A 13,667-nucleotide genomic window follows, 5' to 3' on the forward strand; every position below is an offset into this window, starting at 1 on the left:
TGGGGGGGGGTGGGGGGGGGGGGGGGGGGGGGGGGGGGGGGGGGGGGGGGGGGGGGGGGGGGGGGACAGATTCTTCTGCTGGAATTGGGCATGTGCTGCCAAAGGCGGAAGGAGCTCTGGGGAGACACGGCTGGCTGCAGTGAGATTCAGGCATAACTCATGACCTCATCTGAGGCAGGTTCACTGGGGTGGGCCTCTGTGGCTTCTGAAGTGACAGCAGCTGGTATGGAATTTGAATAGATTTCTCATGGGAGCCTCTCCAGTGTTTCATGTTTCATTTGCTATGAGAATGTGAAATGTACTTTTGTGAGAAACACATACACAGAACTTGATTTGACTTACATGGGAGTACGAGTTAACAGTCATTTCTTTTATTTGTTTTTGTTTCTGATTCCATCTTTTTCTGAAGAGAAAGAAGAAAAAGACATAAAATGTGGAGAATGTTAAGGGGCTTCAGGCCTGTGCAGGGGAACCTGACCAGAGATCTCTTGGAGCCCTGGCTGCACAGGTCTTCACTTCTTTCATGACCCCTCATACCATCTGGCTAACTCAGAAGTCAGACTCTCCTGTCGGCCTCTCACAGACCCATCCTGCTCACCTCACCTGAAAGGACCTCCTCCCAGCACCTCCCCACATCTCTCCTGCACCTCTCTCAAAGCTCCTCATGTGAGCTCATTCACTCACTCTGGGAGGTTAACAGACCTGCTACTGCCCCAGACCGAGCTTCCATCCCCTCCCTCTCAGGACTGGCCTCCCTCCTTCCCCTCCACAGTCTACTCTCCACTCAGCAGCCGGGTGCTGCCACTTCTGTGATTCCAGTTCACCAAGAATGAAATTTAAAGTCCTCACCCAGCTACCTCTCTGACTCCCACTCTCCCCGCCCCCCTCATTGGGTTCCGGCCACACTGGCCTCCTCTGTATTCCTCAAACTCTCCACTTGGGCCTGAATTTACTGTCCCCTCTTTCTAGAATGATCTTCCCAGGCTATCTGTGGGGCTCACTCACTTCGTTCAGTTTCTGCTCAAATGTTTTCTTTAGGTGAAGCCTTCCTGGATCACCCTTTAGAAAACAGCAATTCTCAGTATCCCTCCTTTCCCGTAACTGGTTTTCTTTTTCACAGCACCAGTCACTATTCAACATACTCTATGACATGTTTGTTTGTGTGTCATCTGTCAGCCCCTCTAGAATGTGAGCTCCTTGGCAGCAGGAACCTTATTTATTTTTTCACTGCTGTGTCCTCATCAGCTAAACAGAGCAGGTGCTCAAGAACTATATGCCAAATGGACAAACAAATAAACATAGCTCTTACCTGTCTGAACCTGTTTACTCACTTGTAAAACATGGGTGCTAAATACATTTCCCTGAGAGGGTTATTCGGAGGATTAAGTAAGAAAACGAGTATAAAGTACTCAGCCCAGGGCCTAGTATATGATTAGGTGCTCAATAAATGATATTGAAAGGTAATTCTTTGAGCACTTACTAAGCACTTATTGTGGCCATGCCCTATAGTTGACTTTGGTGATGCACAGATGGGTCCCTGTGAGTGCTCCAGGAGCTCACAGTGCTGTGTGGTCATAGAAGGCCTTGAATGACAGAGCTAGGAGTCTGAACTTAATTCTGCAGGCAGTAGAGATCCTTATATGCTTCTGGAGTAGAAGCATGACAGGACCTTTGTGAAGACAATTGAAAGCGTATTCAAAAGAGGCAGAGTGAGACCTAGTGGGCTGGTGGTAGCTTGTACTTCTGTAACCCCTCACCCCCACCCCAGCCCGTGAAAGGCAAACCCAGCTAGGGAGCCTGCTGGGGGTCAGAGGGACACAAGTTGTTAACTCTTTCCACCCTTGCTCAGAAGGGAGATGATGACTCTCTGGGTGGGAGTCATCCTCCACCGAGGAAACCCACCTGCCTAAACCAGCTCATTCCAGCTGTAAAGGGACCACAGGGGAGGCAATAGGATGGGAGTTCCACTTACCCCTTTGCTCCATTTGAAACCCTCTTCTCGGCACCTCTGGGATGAGCAGCTAAGCCTGCGTAAATTCAACCAGTAAAATTATCTGATACAGCTTCCTAACAGTTAGAAGAATCTTTTTGAAACATGAATCCGATCTTGTCAGTCCTCTGCCGAAAACCCTTTGATTCCCATGTGATGTCAATAAAAGCTAAATTGCTTGACGCCCCTGCCCACCTCTCCGACTTCATCTCGTGCCACTCTTCTCGCATTTCAGTTCCTCACATTTTCTGAGTTCTTTCCTGTCTCCAAGGCTTTGCCCTTGCTGTTCCCTTAGCTTCTCCAGGGCCGGCTCACCCTCATCTTAAAGGCCTCAGCCTGAATGTCACCTTCTCAAGAAGGCCTTTTCTGAACACCCTGTCCAAAGTAGCCCTCACCTAGTTATGTGGATTCACATTTTATAAGAATTAGGTTCTAAAGACAATATTTAAGGCAAGAAACACATGGTCAAAATTATCATTGAAAATCCCTTAGAAAGCTCTCATACTATCGGAGGCCAGCACATCATGCCCCCTTTTTGTTCCTATAAGATGTCAGGCACACTTCCTTATAACCCCAGACATCCCCATAGATCTCCCTCACCCCTTCGAGTCTTTGCTGAAATGTCATTTTCCCAGTGAGGCATTTCTGATCACCCTCTTTAAAACTTTAACACTTCCACTCCCACCCCAGCATCCCATAATCTCTTTCTTAGCCTTTTTTATCCCATAGATCACCATCTAACAAGCTATACATTTTACTTAGAATTAAGCTCTGAGGGCAGAGATTTGTTTTGTTCACTGCTGTATCCACAGTGCCTAGAATACTACCCTACATACAGATGTTCAGGAAATAATTGTTGAATGAAGGAATGAATCTTTCAGGTTTCAGCTTGGGTAACTCTCCCTTTTTTCCTGCTTTCTAATGCCTTGGTTAGGTGTTGTTTTTCTCGGCTTTCATAGCATCCTGTATTTACCTCTATTAAATAACTGTTGATTGCAACATACTGTAATTTTTCTCTCTCATTTTCCTGCACATGTGTTAATTCCAAAGACAAGCAGTGTTTCTCCTACTTGCTAGTGTGACCTGGAGTCTGGATTTGTGCTTGGCACAGAGTAGGTGCTTAGTGTCTTTTGAATAAACCATTTCTGGAAGGTGGGAGGTGCCCCTAAATCCTGAGGGGAGGGGCATCTGGCCCCTTCTCCTCAGCTCCTGAATAGGCCTAGATCCTACAGTGGGGAAACCACTGGAACAGGCTGAGGGCCCTGCAAAAACCTCAGGGTTACACTTAGGAAGAACCCAGCTTGACATACTACTGAGACCTAGGCAGGGAGGCATACAGGCTGCCTCAATAACTCTTTCCTCTCTTCCACGCAGCTAGGTGACCTTGGGGTAGGATAGCTAGATAAATACACGACAGCCAGTTAATTTTTTTTTTCTTCCTTAAAAGATGACCGGAAAGGGGATCTTAACCCTTGGCTTGGTGCTGTCAGTACCACGCTCAGCCAGTGAGCGAACCGGCCATCCCTATATAGGATCCGAACCCGTGGCCTTGGTGTTATCAGCACCGCACTCTTCCGAGTGAGCCACAGGCCGGCCCTCAGCCAGTTAAACTTGAATTAAGATAAACGACGGGTAACTTTTCAGTATACGTTATGTCCCATGCAATATTTGGGATATTTTATACTAAAACATTACTCCTGTTTATCTGAAATTCAAACTTTGTGCGTCCTGCATTTTATTTCCTAAATCTGGCAATCCTACTCTGGCAAATGTTAGGCCTCGTGGCTAGCTTAACATCAGCACAGCCAGGTTAAGCATCTTTCCCCCTTCTCCCCCTCCCCTTTCCCTTTTCTGCTCCAGGAACTGAGCAGCGAAATTCCTCTCCTGGGAAGGGGTAAACATGACCATTATCATCAAAGGAACGTCTTGTGTGCTGCGGGAGCAGGGTTCGGGCTGGAGCGCTTTGCACTGATATGGTAACGACACTAATTAGAAGCCTATGCCCTAACCGACCAGGTGTTAGCAGACAACAAGGGCTGTGTCACCTTGCATACTACTGATTTCGAAATTGCCCATTACTCTGTCAGAACCCTCAAAGGCTTATAAACGCCTGCTTTCCTTTGTTCAGGAGAACCGACCTGACTCAGTCTCCCCTCCTGGCTGAAACAGCGCTTGGCTCGGGTCTCTCTCTCTCTCCCTTTTCTCCGTCTCGTCGAACCCAACAGCAAGACCCCGGACGCGGGATGTCCCTCTCTGGGTTTCGTTTTCCCCATCTGTGCAACGGGAATATTTCTGAGACTTGCCTCAGGGACCCCTCAGGAGGAGCAAACTCCCCCAGGTGTTGTCCCTCCGCTCTGAGGAGTCGTGGGGAAAGCGCGCTGGTCTTGGGAGTTTCTCGCTGAGTGATTATGAGAAGTCTCTTCCTCCGGGAGCGTCAGTTTTCTCGTCTGAGCATATGAGACTGGCGGGGGTGGAAACGGTGCTCTGAACTACTGTTGCTCGGCTTCCAGCCGTCGGAAACCCCCATCACGACCCCTATCCCCGAACGCCGCGGATTTCCGGTGGCGTGACGTCACGTCCGCATCCCAGAACTTCCTAGGCTTTGAGCTACGGGCTCTTGCGCCCTCTGCCGGCTCGGAGGAGGGACTAACTTTACCAAAGACACAGGCGGAAATAGCGGAGTCCATTGGTCGAAAGATGGAGAGACGCAGCTCCGCCCCCCCCAGCCTCCGCCAATGGGAAACCGAATCTTCGCCGAGGGCAGGGCTCCTACGGGAAAGGGGTCAACCTGAGACGGAAGGTCCGTGGGAAGGTGGCGACCTGGGAATCCCTGGGTAACACTGGCTGTGGGCTCCTGGCCCATCAGTTACTTCCGCTTCCACTTGGAAATTAGGAGGATACTAGAGTAAAAGAACCGGAAAACTGTGTGGATCTACGGAGATTTGTCTTCAGTGTCCTCATTTCATACCTGAGAGAGGACACCAGCTGAGCTCACGCAGAAAATCAGGGGCTTTGAACGAAGTCTTGATTTCCATGCTAAGATGTTTTCCATTTCAAAATAATCGAGTACTTACTGTCTGTCATGCCCTGCCCGCGCCCTTCACTCGCATGGTTTCATTTAATGCACACGGTCCTGTGAAGAGGATATCATGGCACGGACTCCGACCCCTCACCGCCTGTGTTGGAATCCTGGTTCTGCCAGTTACTAGCTATGTATCCTGGCGCAAATTACTCTGTGCCACAGTTTCTGCGTCTGTAAAATGGGATAATAGTACTTACCTCATAACCACGGTTCTAAGGGTTAATACTCCTTAGTAACCGCGCTATCCTTAAAATTACTTCCATTTACAAATTAGGAAATTGAGGCCTAGATATGAAGTAATTTCCCTGGAACAGATAGTAACTAGTGGAGACAGGTTGGGAAGTGTCTCTGCCTACTTTGAAGGACTTCTCAATCACTATACCAACCTAACCCTCTTCCTGTGCTTACAGGAAGCCTGTGATGACCATAATTGCCTTTATAGCAGCGTATGTATTTATTCAGTAACATCCTATTAACCAAATGACTGTTCTCTGGGCATTTAACTAACTCTTATGAAGATGGTTAGATTCTATAACTTGCTCCTCAAGCCAGGGGCAGAGCTTCTGGGAGAAGTCAGAATGGATGGCTTCAAGATTCATTTCCTGCTAAATCCCATTAATAGCAAAATCAGTAGAAATGAATTTCTGAACATCTTAAATTTGAGATCCTGTGAGATATCTGAGTGGAGGTATTTGTGATTTGGTGTGGTAAGTGCTGTGTGAGTAGAAAGCAGACAGTGCCAAAGGAGTTATGTCTGATTAGGGGTAGACATAACTGCCTTGTTAGAACAGACTTGGCAGAAGCAGCAGGTCTTGGTGGATGAGTAGGAGTTATCCAGGCAGAAAACTCTGGGGAGATTGAGGGCAACATTCCAGACTAGGGAATCGTGGTGTAAATAATAATTTAGAGTCCACTCTTGGGAACTGGAGTACAGGATGGGAGATAAGAATGGAATGGAGATCATATTATGAAGGGTTATGCCCTGGAGGCATCAGAAAGTCATCAGAATTTCTGAGCTGGGGAGAGAGGAGGTCAGCTTTGCGTTTCAGACAGTGCACTAGGAAGCAATGAAGAGGGTGATAGGCAGTCTCTAAGATGTCCCCAGGGCTGGCCAGTTAGCTCAGTTGGTTAGAGCGCAGCCTTGTAACACCAAGGACCAAGATCAAGGGTTCGGATGCCCATACCGGCCAGCCATTAAAAAAAAAAGATGTCCCCAATGATCCCACAAGTCTCTAAGATGTCCCCAGGGCTGGCCAGTTAGCTCAGTTGGTTAGAGCGCAGCCTTGTAACACCAAGGACCAAGATTAAGGGTTCGGATGCCCATACCGGCCAGCCATTAAAAAAAAAAGATGTCCCCAATGATCCCACACTCCAGTATTCACATCTTGATGTAATTCCCTCCCCTTGAGTATGGAGACTGGGCTTATTGATTCCATTCTAATGAATAGAATATGTTAGAAGTGGTGGGTTGTCATTTCTGAGATTAGATTACAAAAAGGCTGGCTTCTGTCTTGGGCATCTTCTCTTGCTCTTCTGCTCACTTGCTGTTAGGGAAGATGTCAGCCATGTTGTAAGCTGCCCTGTGGATAGGCCTATGTGTTAAGGGACTGATGACTCTGACCAATGGTCAGCAAGGAATTGAGGCCTTCTAACAGCTATGTGAGAGAGCTTGGAAGGGCATCCTTCCCCAGGCAAGCCTTCGGATGACTGCAGCCCCAATGAACACCTGATTGCAGCCACCCTGAGAGGTCCTGAGCCAGAGGCATCTGGCTAAGCCACACCCAGATTCCTAACCAGATAATAAATGTTTGTGGTTTTAAGTTTTAACTACTTTTTAAGTTAATTTGTTGCACAACAATAGATAACTAACACAGAGGTATTAGAAGCAAAGAGAGAAAGGGAGATTAGGAGGAAACAGTTACAGGCCAGGGGAGGGATGGAGAACCTGGACTGGACAGTGGCTGTGGGGTGTAGAGCAGGGGATTAATTTGAGATATGTCTGGAGAAAGAATGGAAGACATTTGGCAATGGAGTTGGTTGTGGGAACAGGGGACAAGACAGAGGAGAGAGCAACACCAGTGTTTGGTAATGTGGGGGAAGGTATTTGGGGGAGCTGCCAGCATGCAGGTCGCTAGGGATGTGTTTAAAAAGTAACTCTTTGAGACTTCTGGCAACAACAAGATAGATCAAAACAAAGCAAACTCGAGGTCGAACAAAGGGAAAACAGCCACCTTGGTCTGGGGAAGAAATTCGCTGCAAAATAGAATCAAGGAAGTAAGAACTGGAGGAAACTCTCTCCCCTGAGTTAGATTTACTAGTTGGAGTGTATGGTATACTACTCTCCTCCTCATCCAGTCATTCATTTAGCAAATGTTTACTACGTGTCTTCTCTGCACCAGGCACTGGGAACACAGAAGTGAACACAAAAGTCCCTTCCTTCATGGCATTTGTAACTTGGTTGCAGGGAGAGGAACAATAAGATTTTTAGCTTCTGGCTGTCACCCACTCCAACATTGCTTTACCATCTTAATCTTTGTGGATTTCAGTATACACAGAGATACTGAAATCCAACACTCTGTCCTCTTAGTTTCTGTACCTCCAACACTCTCCCGTCTTAGTTTCTGTCCTTCCTTCAAAGATTTTGTCCTCTGTCCACCTTAGCCACTCACTCCCATGGGCATACCTGAGACCTTGCCATGAATCTAATTTTCTAAACAACACTTCCTGTTTTTCCAGTTATTTTCTCTCGTATTTTGACTCCATCAATCCTTCAGCACCAGGAACTGCAATCTATTAATTCTACATTTTGCATTATCTCTGTCCCTGTTAATGTCCTTTCTTCCAGCTATATATCAGGATAGGCTAAGTGGTGCTGCAGTAACAAACAATCCCCAAATTTCAGTGGCTTCCATTTTAAGCTTTAACACAATAAAGGTTTTCTTATTCATTCTACTTAAACATTGTGGGTCAACAGGGGGCTCTGCTTATTATAGTCCCTTAGAGGCCCAGGCTAATGGAAAAGCCATTGCTGTATATTGGATGCCCCCACCCCCAACCTCGTTGAGGCTTATCCCCACTGTAACTATTGAGGGTGGGAAATTCTATTATGGCAATTGAAAGGTGGGGCCTTGAAGAGGTGATCAGATTGTAGGATCATGCCATAATGAATAGATTAATAATGGTGATCAGGGGCGTGGTTCTAAGTGCTTTAAAAGGAAAGCACATCAGGAGCTCTCTCTGCTTCCACCATCTTGCAATGTGAGACCCCTCGGTCACTGTTGCCACGTGGCCTTCGGACTTCCCAGCCTCAGAAACTGTAAGCAATACATTTCATTTTTTTTTTTACAAATTACCTAGTTCCAGGTATTTCGTTATAAGCAAGAAAAATGGACTAATACAGCCACCATCTCAAATAATGCTGGTCTCTATGCCAGAGGGAAAAGAGAATTCTGGCGGGGTCTTGTTGGCAATTAAATGCTCCAGGTAGGATTTGTTACCATCTCATTGGCAAGAACTAGTCACATGGCCATACCCAACCTCAAGTGGACAGAAAAGTGCTTTTTCTGCCCCATGTCCAGAAGTGAGGTGAAGAGGTAGGTTTGGACAATTGGAATATTTATGAGCAGCGCATAAAGTTTCTCATGCCAGCTTCAATTCCATGGTCAGCCTTTGTACTCACTCCCTTGCATTCACCTTCAACTCCCTTGCCTCTCTTTCATTTGTCGTATGCTCTTAGCAAAACCACAACCTTAGTTAAATACAACTTTCCATGTACACCCATACAACTGAAAGTATTGCTGCTCTCAGAGTTGCCAACAGCTTGCCGACACAGGACCCCCAGCCTACCCTAGATGGGGAGGAGGGTGCCAGTATTGTTCCTGGCTTTCACATTTCAGGATTGGGGCTTAGGTGTGGGCCGGAGCATTCAGAGAAGACTTTCTTGAGGGAGGAAAGGAACATTTATTTGATCCCGTACTGTGAACCATTCTGTGTGCATAACTGCCATGCACTGTGCCTCAAAGATTAGGGAGGATTTGCTTTTTTGGTGGCCAGAGAGAAAAAGAGAATACATTTGGGATGGGGTGGCAGGTGGGAACTGGCTTTAGTGTGGGGGCAACAATGATGGTGAGGTGTGTTGCTTGGCCTCCTAAATGTCTCTTGAAGTTGACTATTTCTTGATACCTCTGCTGCCACTGCCAAAGGTCCAAGTCACCATGATCTCCTGCCTGTCCTTGGCATCACTTCAGCTGCTTGTTAACTTACCTCCCCAACTCTGGGCTCAATTCCTCCCTAGTCCATTCTTTAAGTGGAAGTCAGAATGATCTTCCTAAAATGAAATTTTGGTCATGTTACTTCCTGGCTTGAATCTCTTCAGGGTGTGCCCACCGTTTCCGGAATGAAGCTAGGACTTTTTAGCCTACATGGCCCTGTGGGTCTGAGTCTGTGCTCCCTATTATGTTAGCCACCAGCCTCCTGTGGCTATGGTGCACTTGCCATGTGGCCAGTCCGCACTGAGATGTGCTGTATGTGTAAAATACATCCTAGGTTTCAAAGACATAGTTAAAAAGATTATAAAAGATCTAAATAATTTTAAAATATTGACTGCATAGTGAAATGATAATATTTTGTATATATTGGGTTAAATAAAATATATTATTAGAATTAATTTCACTCATTTCTTTTTACTTTTTTTTATTATACACCCTACCTCTTTACCTTTTTACTTTTTTAAAAATGTGACTGCTAGGAAGTTTAAAATTATGTATGTATCTTGCATTATATTTATATTGGACCACACTGACTAAATCTGTATACCCCACCAGCTTTATCTCTGCCCCTTCAATCTTAGTTAATGAAAAGTGGTTTCGGGAGAGTGTGGAGCTGACAACACCAAGTCAAGGGTAAGATCGCCTTACTGGTCATCTTTTAAAAAAAAGAAAAAAAAAGTGTTTTTTTTCATTGAAAGTAACAGAGACTGGCTTTGAGGGGAAATAGAAATTAAAAGGTAGGGGAATTGATTGCAAGGGCCTTCTGAATCACAGGAATTGTGGATTAACTGGCCTGGAGAAGAATCAGAGCAGCCTGAGGGGCCACAGCAGCAGAGATTCACAGATGTTAATGTGACTGAGCTCCATTTCTGGATCTGACACTCCGCATTTCAAATTCCCGAAGAGAGAGAATCTGATTAGCTGAGTTTGAATCAGGTGTATCTACTCCAGATCGATCCACTCTGTCCTTGGGAAGTAGGACTCACTACAAGCTGCCTACTGCATATTTCCCACCACCTGCCACTGTGTTCCCTAAAAGGCAGGAGGAGCTCTCTAACCTCTAGGGGTCAGCACACCTCTGCTGTCAGGAACCAGGTAGTCAGTATTTTTTTGCTTTGTAATCCGTATGGTTTCTGTTGCACCTATTCTTAAAAAAAAAACACTGTTTTGCTTGTGTAGAGCAAAAGCAGCCAGAGACAATACATAAGTGATTGGACATGACTATGTTTCAATAATACTTTATTTACAAAACCAGGAGGTGGGCCATAGATTGCCAGCCTCTCTACACTGTACTTTCTGTTCCCTCTGACTGGATGGACTATCTATCCTTTGGCTTCTTCCTTCCAGCAAGCTTCTAATCATCCTTCAGGTCTCAGTTTAGATGCCACTTCTTGGAAGCTTTTTGGTTTTTGTTTTGTTTTGTTTTTTTGACTGGTAAGGGGATCGCAACCCTCGGCTTGGTGTCGTCCACACCATGCTCAGCCAGTGAGTGCACCGGCCATCCCTATATGGGATCCGAACCCACGGCCTCGGCGCTAACAGCACTGCACTCACCCGAGTGAGCCATGGGGCCGGCCCCTTGGAAGCTTTTTCTAACCCTCCTTTCCTGACTGGTTATCTGCCCCTTCTCTATGCTCTCATAGACCACTGGACTCCATGCAAGCACTTCTCACACTCTGTTGTCATTGTTCTGTTCTAGCCACTAGATTACTAGTTCTGGGTGTCATTTGTTATAAACCTCACATGCCTGGCACATGGTACATGCTTAGGTATCATTGGATGAGTGGAGAGAGCCATGAACCTTGTGGCTGGCAGACAGAGCAGACATCCTGACGTCTCGGTCAGTGTGAGAATCCTGGGCTTTTTAAATTAGCTGCATGAGAGCCACCTTTTAAAACTTCACTGTCTCCGAAAAGCACAGGGGATATGAATGTTTTAAGATACCAGAGTTGGAAAATTCTAAGGACTGCAAGCCCTGGATAATGTGACAAGCCACACCCCAGGTGGGGTGACGCCAACAGTGCTTTCATCCGGTCCCCGGGGAGGACTTTCTGCTCCTTGGTAAGATTCTCTGTGGAGGTCCCACCAGGCCTGGGAGTCCCAGGAAGGCAGCATGTGCCCAAGGGCAGCGTTGGCCCACAGCCACTCAGGGCCACAGTTGCAGGAGTGGCAGAATGGACCTTCCTTGACCTGAGGAGTTGGTGAGTAATGTCCAACAGAACCGGGACAAGGCAAGGGAGAATGTGAGGCCCTCCACCACGGTCATGGCCTCTGTGAGGCTTTATCCAGCTGAGCACATTGTCCCCTGTTGCTTCAAGAGAGTAAGGAAAGTTTCTCCTCTTTTTTTTTTTTTGTTTTTTCCTTTTTGTCTTTTTTCGTGTCCAGCAACGGATCGCAACCCTCAGTGTCGCGCCCACACCTCGCTCAGCCAGTGAGCGGGAACCGGTCTGTATGTGGGATCCGAACCCTCGGCGGGAGTGCTACCGCGCTCCCAAGCGGCGCACTGTAGCAGTGCGCCACCTGGCCGGCCCAAGTTTCTCCTCTTTATGTCACATTTAAATGTCTCACCTTTGGGCAATGCAGACGTGATAGGACTTTTCCCGAGTGTTTTGCACAAGGAGACTAAGAGTAAAAGAGAAATGGATCCTCCCCATCACTGTGATCCTTGAGTGGCTTACCTGGACTCCTGATGGGGCCAGTGGGCTGGGGTGGGTGACCCGAAACCACTAGTGGCATGTCTTCTGTAAGATGCAGCTGACGACCAGTAGAGTGGATGAGGAAAGCAGGGCCGGGATGGTGATCACAGCAGCCTCCATGCCACCCATGGAGGCCAAAAGGCTGGGGGTGTCAGGGCAGGGGTAGTGAACTGCTCCTTCAGGGCAGGCTGTGCCCCTGCTTTTGGCATCCATGGCCCACACAACATTGGGCTCCCACGACATGGAAGCAGCAAGGTGCAGAGCACGAACAGGAGCCAATGACTGAGTGACCTTGGGCGAGTGGCCAATAGTTCTTGATGGAGTTTGGATGTGTTGTCCCCTCCAAAACTCATGTGGAAATTTGATCCCCAGTGTGGCGGTGCTGGAAACTGATTGAATCATGGGGGTGGATCCCTCATGAGTGGATTAATGCTCTCCCTTGGTGGGGGGAGTAATGAGTGAGTTCTTGCTCTATTAGTTCCCATGAGAGCTGGTTGTCATAGGACCCTGGCACCTCCTCTGTCGCTCTGTTGCTTCCTCTTGCCATGTGATCTGCTCATTCCTGCTGGCTGCTTGCCGCTTTCTGCCATGAGTAGAAGCAGCTTGAGGCCCACGCCAGATGTAGCTGTCCCAGAATCGTAAGCCAAATAAACCCCCATTCTTTATAAATCACCCAGTCTCAGGTAGTTCCGTTATAGCAACACAAATGGACTAATACAGTTCTTTTCCCCAGCGTGTGGCACTTAGCAGGTGCTTGATACTCATTTGTGGACCGAAAGGGAGAGATGTGATATGAATAGCAAGAGGTACTTTACATGCTGTAGTGAACTGAATAATGTCCCCCCAAAACTCACTGAAGATTGAATTGTGTCCCCCAAGTTTTATGTATTAGAAGCTTGGCCCCCTCTATGAAGAGGGGTGGGAAATCCTATTATGGTAATTGAAAGGTGGAGCCTTGAAGAGGTGATTGGATTGTAGGACCATGCAGCAGTGAATGGATTAAAAACGGTGGTCAGGGGCGTGGTTCTGAGGGCTTTAAAAGAAGAGGAGAGTTTCTCTTTCTCTGCTCTCTCTGGTTCCACCATCTTGCAATGTGAGACCCCTGGGTCACTGTCGCCACCACCAGATGGACTTTGGACTTCCCAGCCTCAGAAACTGTAAGCAATAAATTTCATTATCTTCATAAATTACCCAGTTCCACGTATTTTGTTATAAGCAACAAAAACAGACTAATACACATGCCTTATCTTATTCAACCTGGCAAGCTACCTCTGCTGTTACCATCTACCAGCTGAGATGCTGTGATGCAGAGGCTGGCTTCTCTGAGGTTACAAAGGGGCAGAGGCAGGACTTGAACCCAGGTCTGCACACTGCCAGGGCATTACACTATCCACATGTTTCCCCAGCAGAATGTCTTGAACACTTACCGTGAGCCAGGCATGTGGCCCAGCCCAGTAAGATGACACCTGGCACACGATAGTCCCTCAATAAATTCTAGCTGTCATTAGGTATTACTATTAGTTTGACTCATTTGATCCTCACAGCAACCCAGCAAGGGTAAATATATATATTTTTTTTGACCGGTAAGAGGATTGCAACCCTCGGCACGGTGTGATCCACACCATGCTCAG

The 13,667-nt window shown here is 47.1% G+C and overlaps 1 long non-coding RNA gene across 1 annotated transcript; it reads right to left on the reverse strand.

Moving 5' to 3' along the window:
* Positions 1-246: 246 nt before the first annotated feature.
* LOC103601942 lies at positions 247-4,534 on the reverse strand. Its single transcript, XR_551486.1, has 3 exons — positions 4,294-4,534; positions 1,973-2,027; positions 247-403 (listed from the first exon to the last, which is right to left on the reverse strand). It is a non-coding gene; the product is annotated as an uncharacterized LOC103601942 (long non-coding RNA).
* Positions 4,535-13,667: the final 9,133 nt, after the last annotated feature.

The sequence above is a fragment of the Galeopterus variegatus genome, unplaced genomic scaffold, assembly GCF_000696425.1.
Source record: "Galeopterus variegatus unplaced genomic scaffold, G_variegatus-3.0.2 Scaffold3947, whole genome shotgun sequence".
Lineage (NCBI taxonomy): Eukaryota > Metazoa > Chordata > Mammalia > Dermoptera > Cynocephalidae > Galeopterus > Galeopterus variegatus.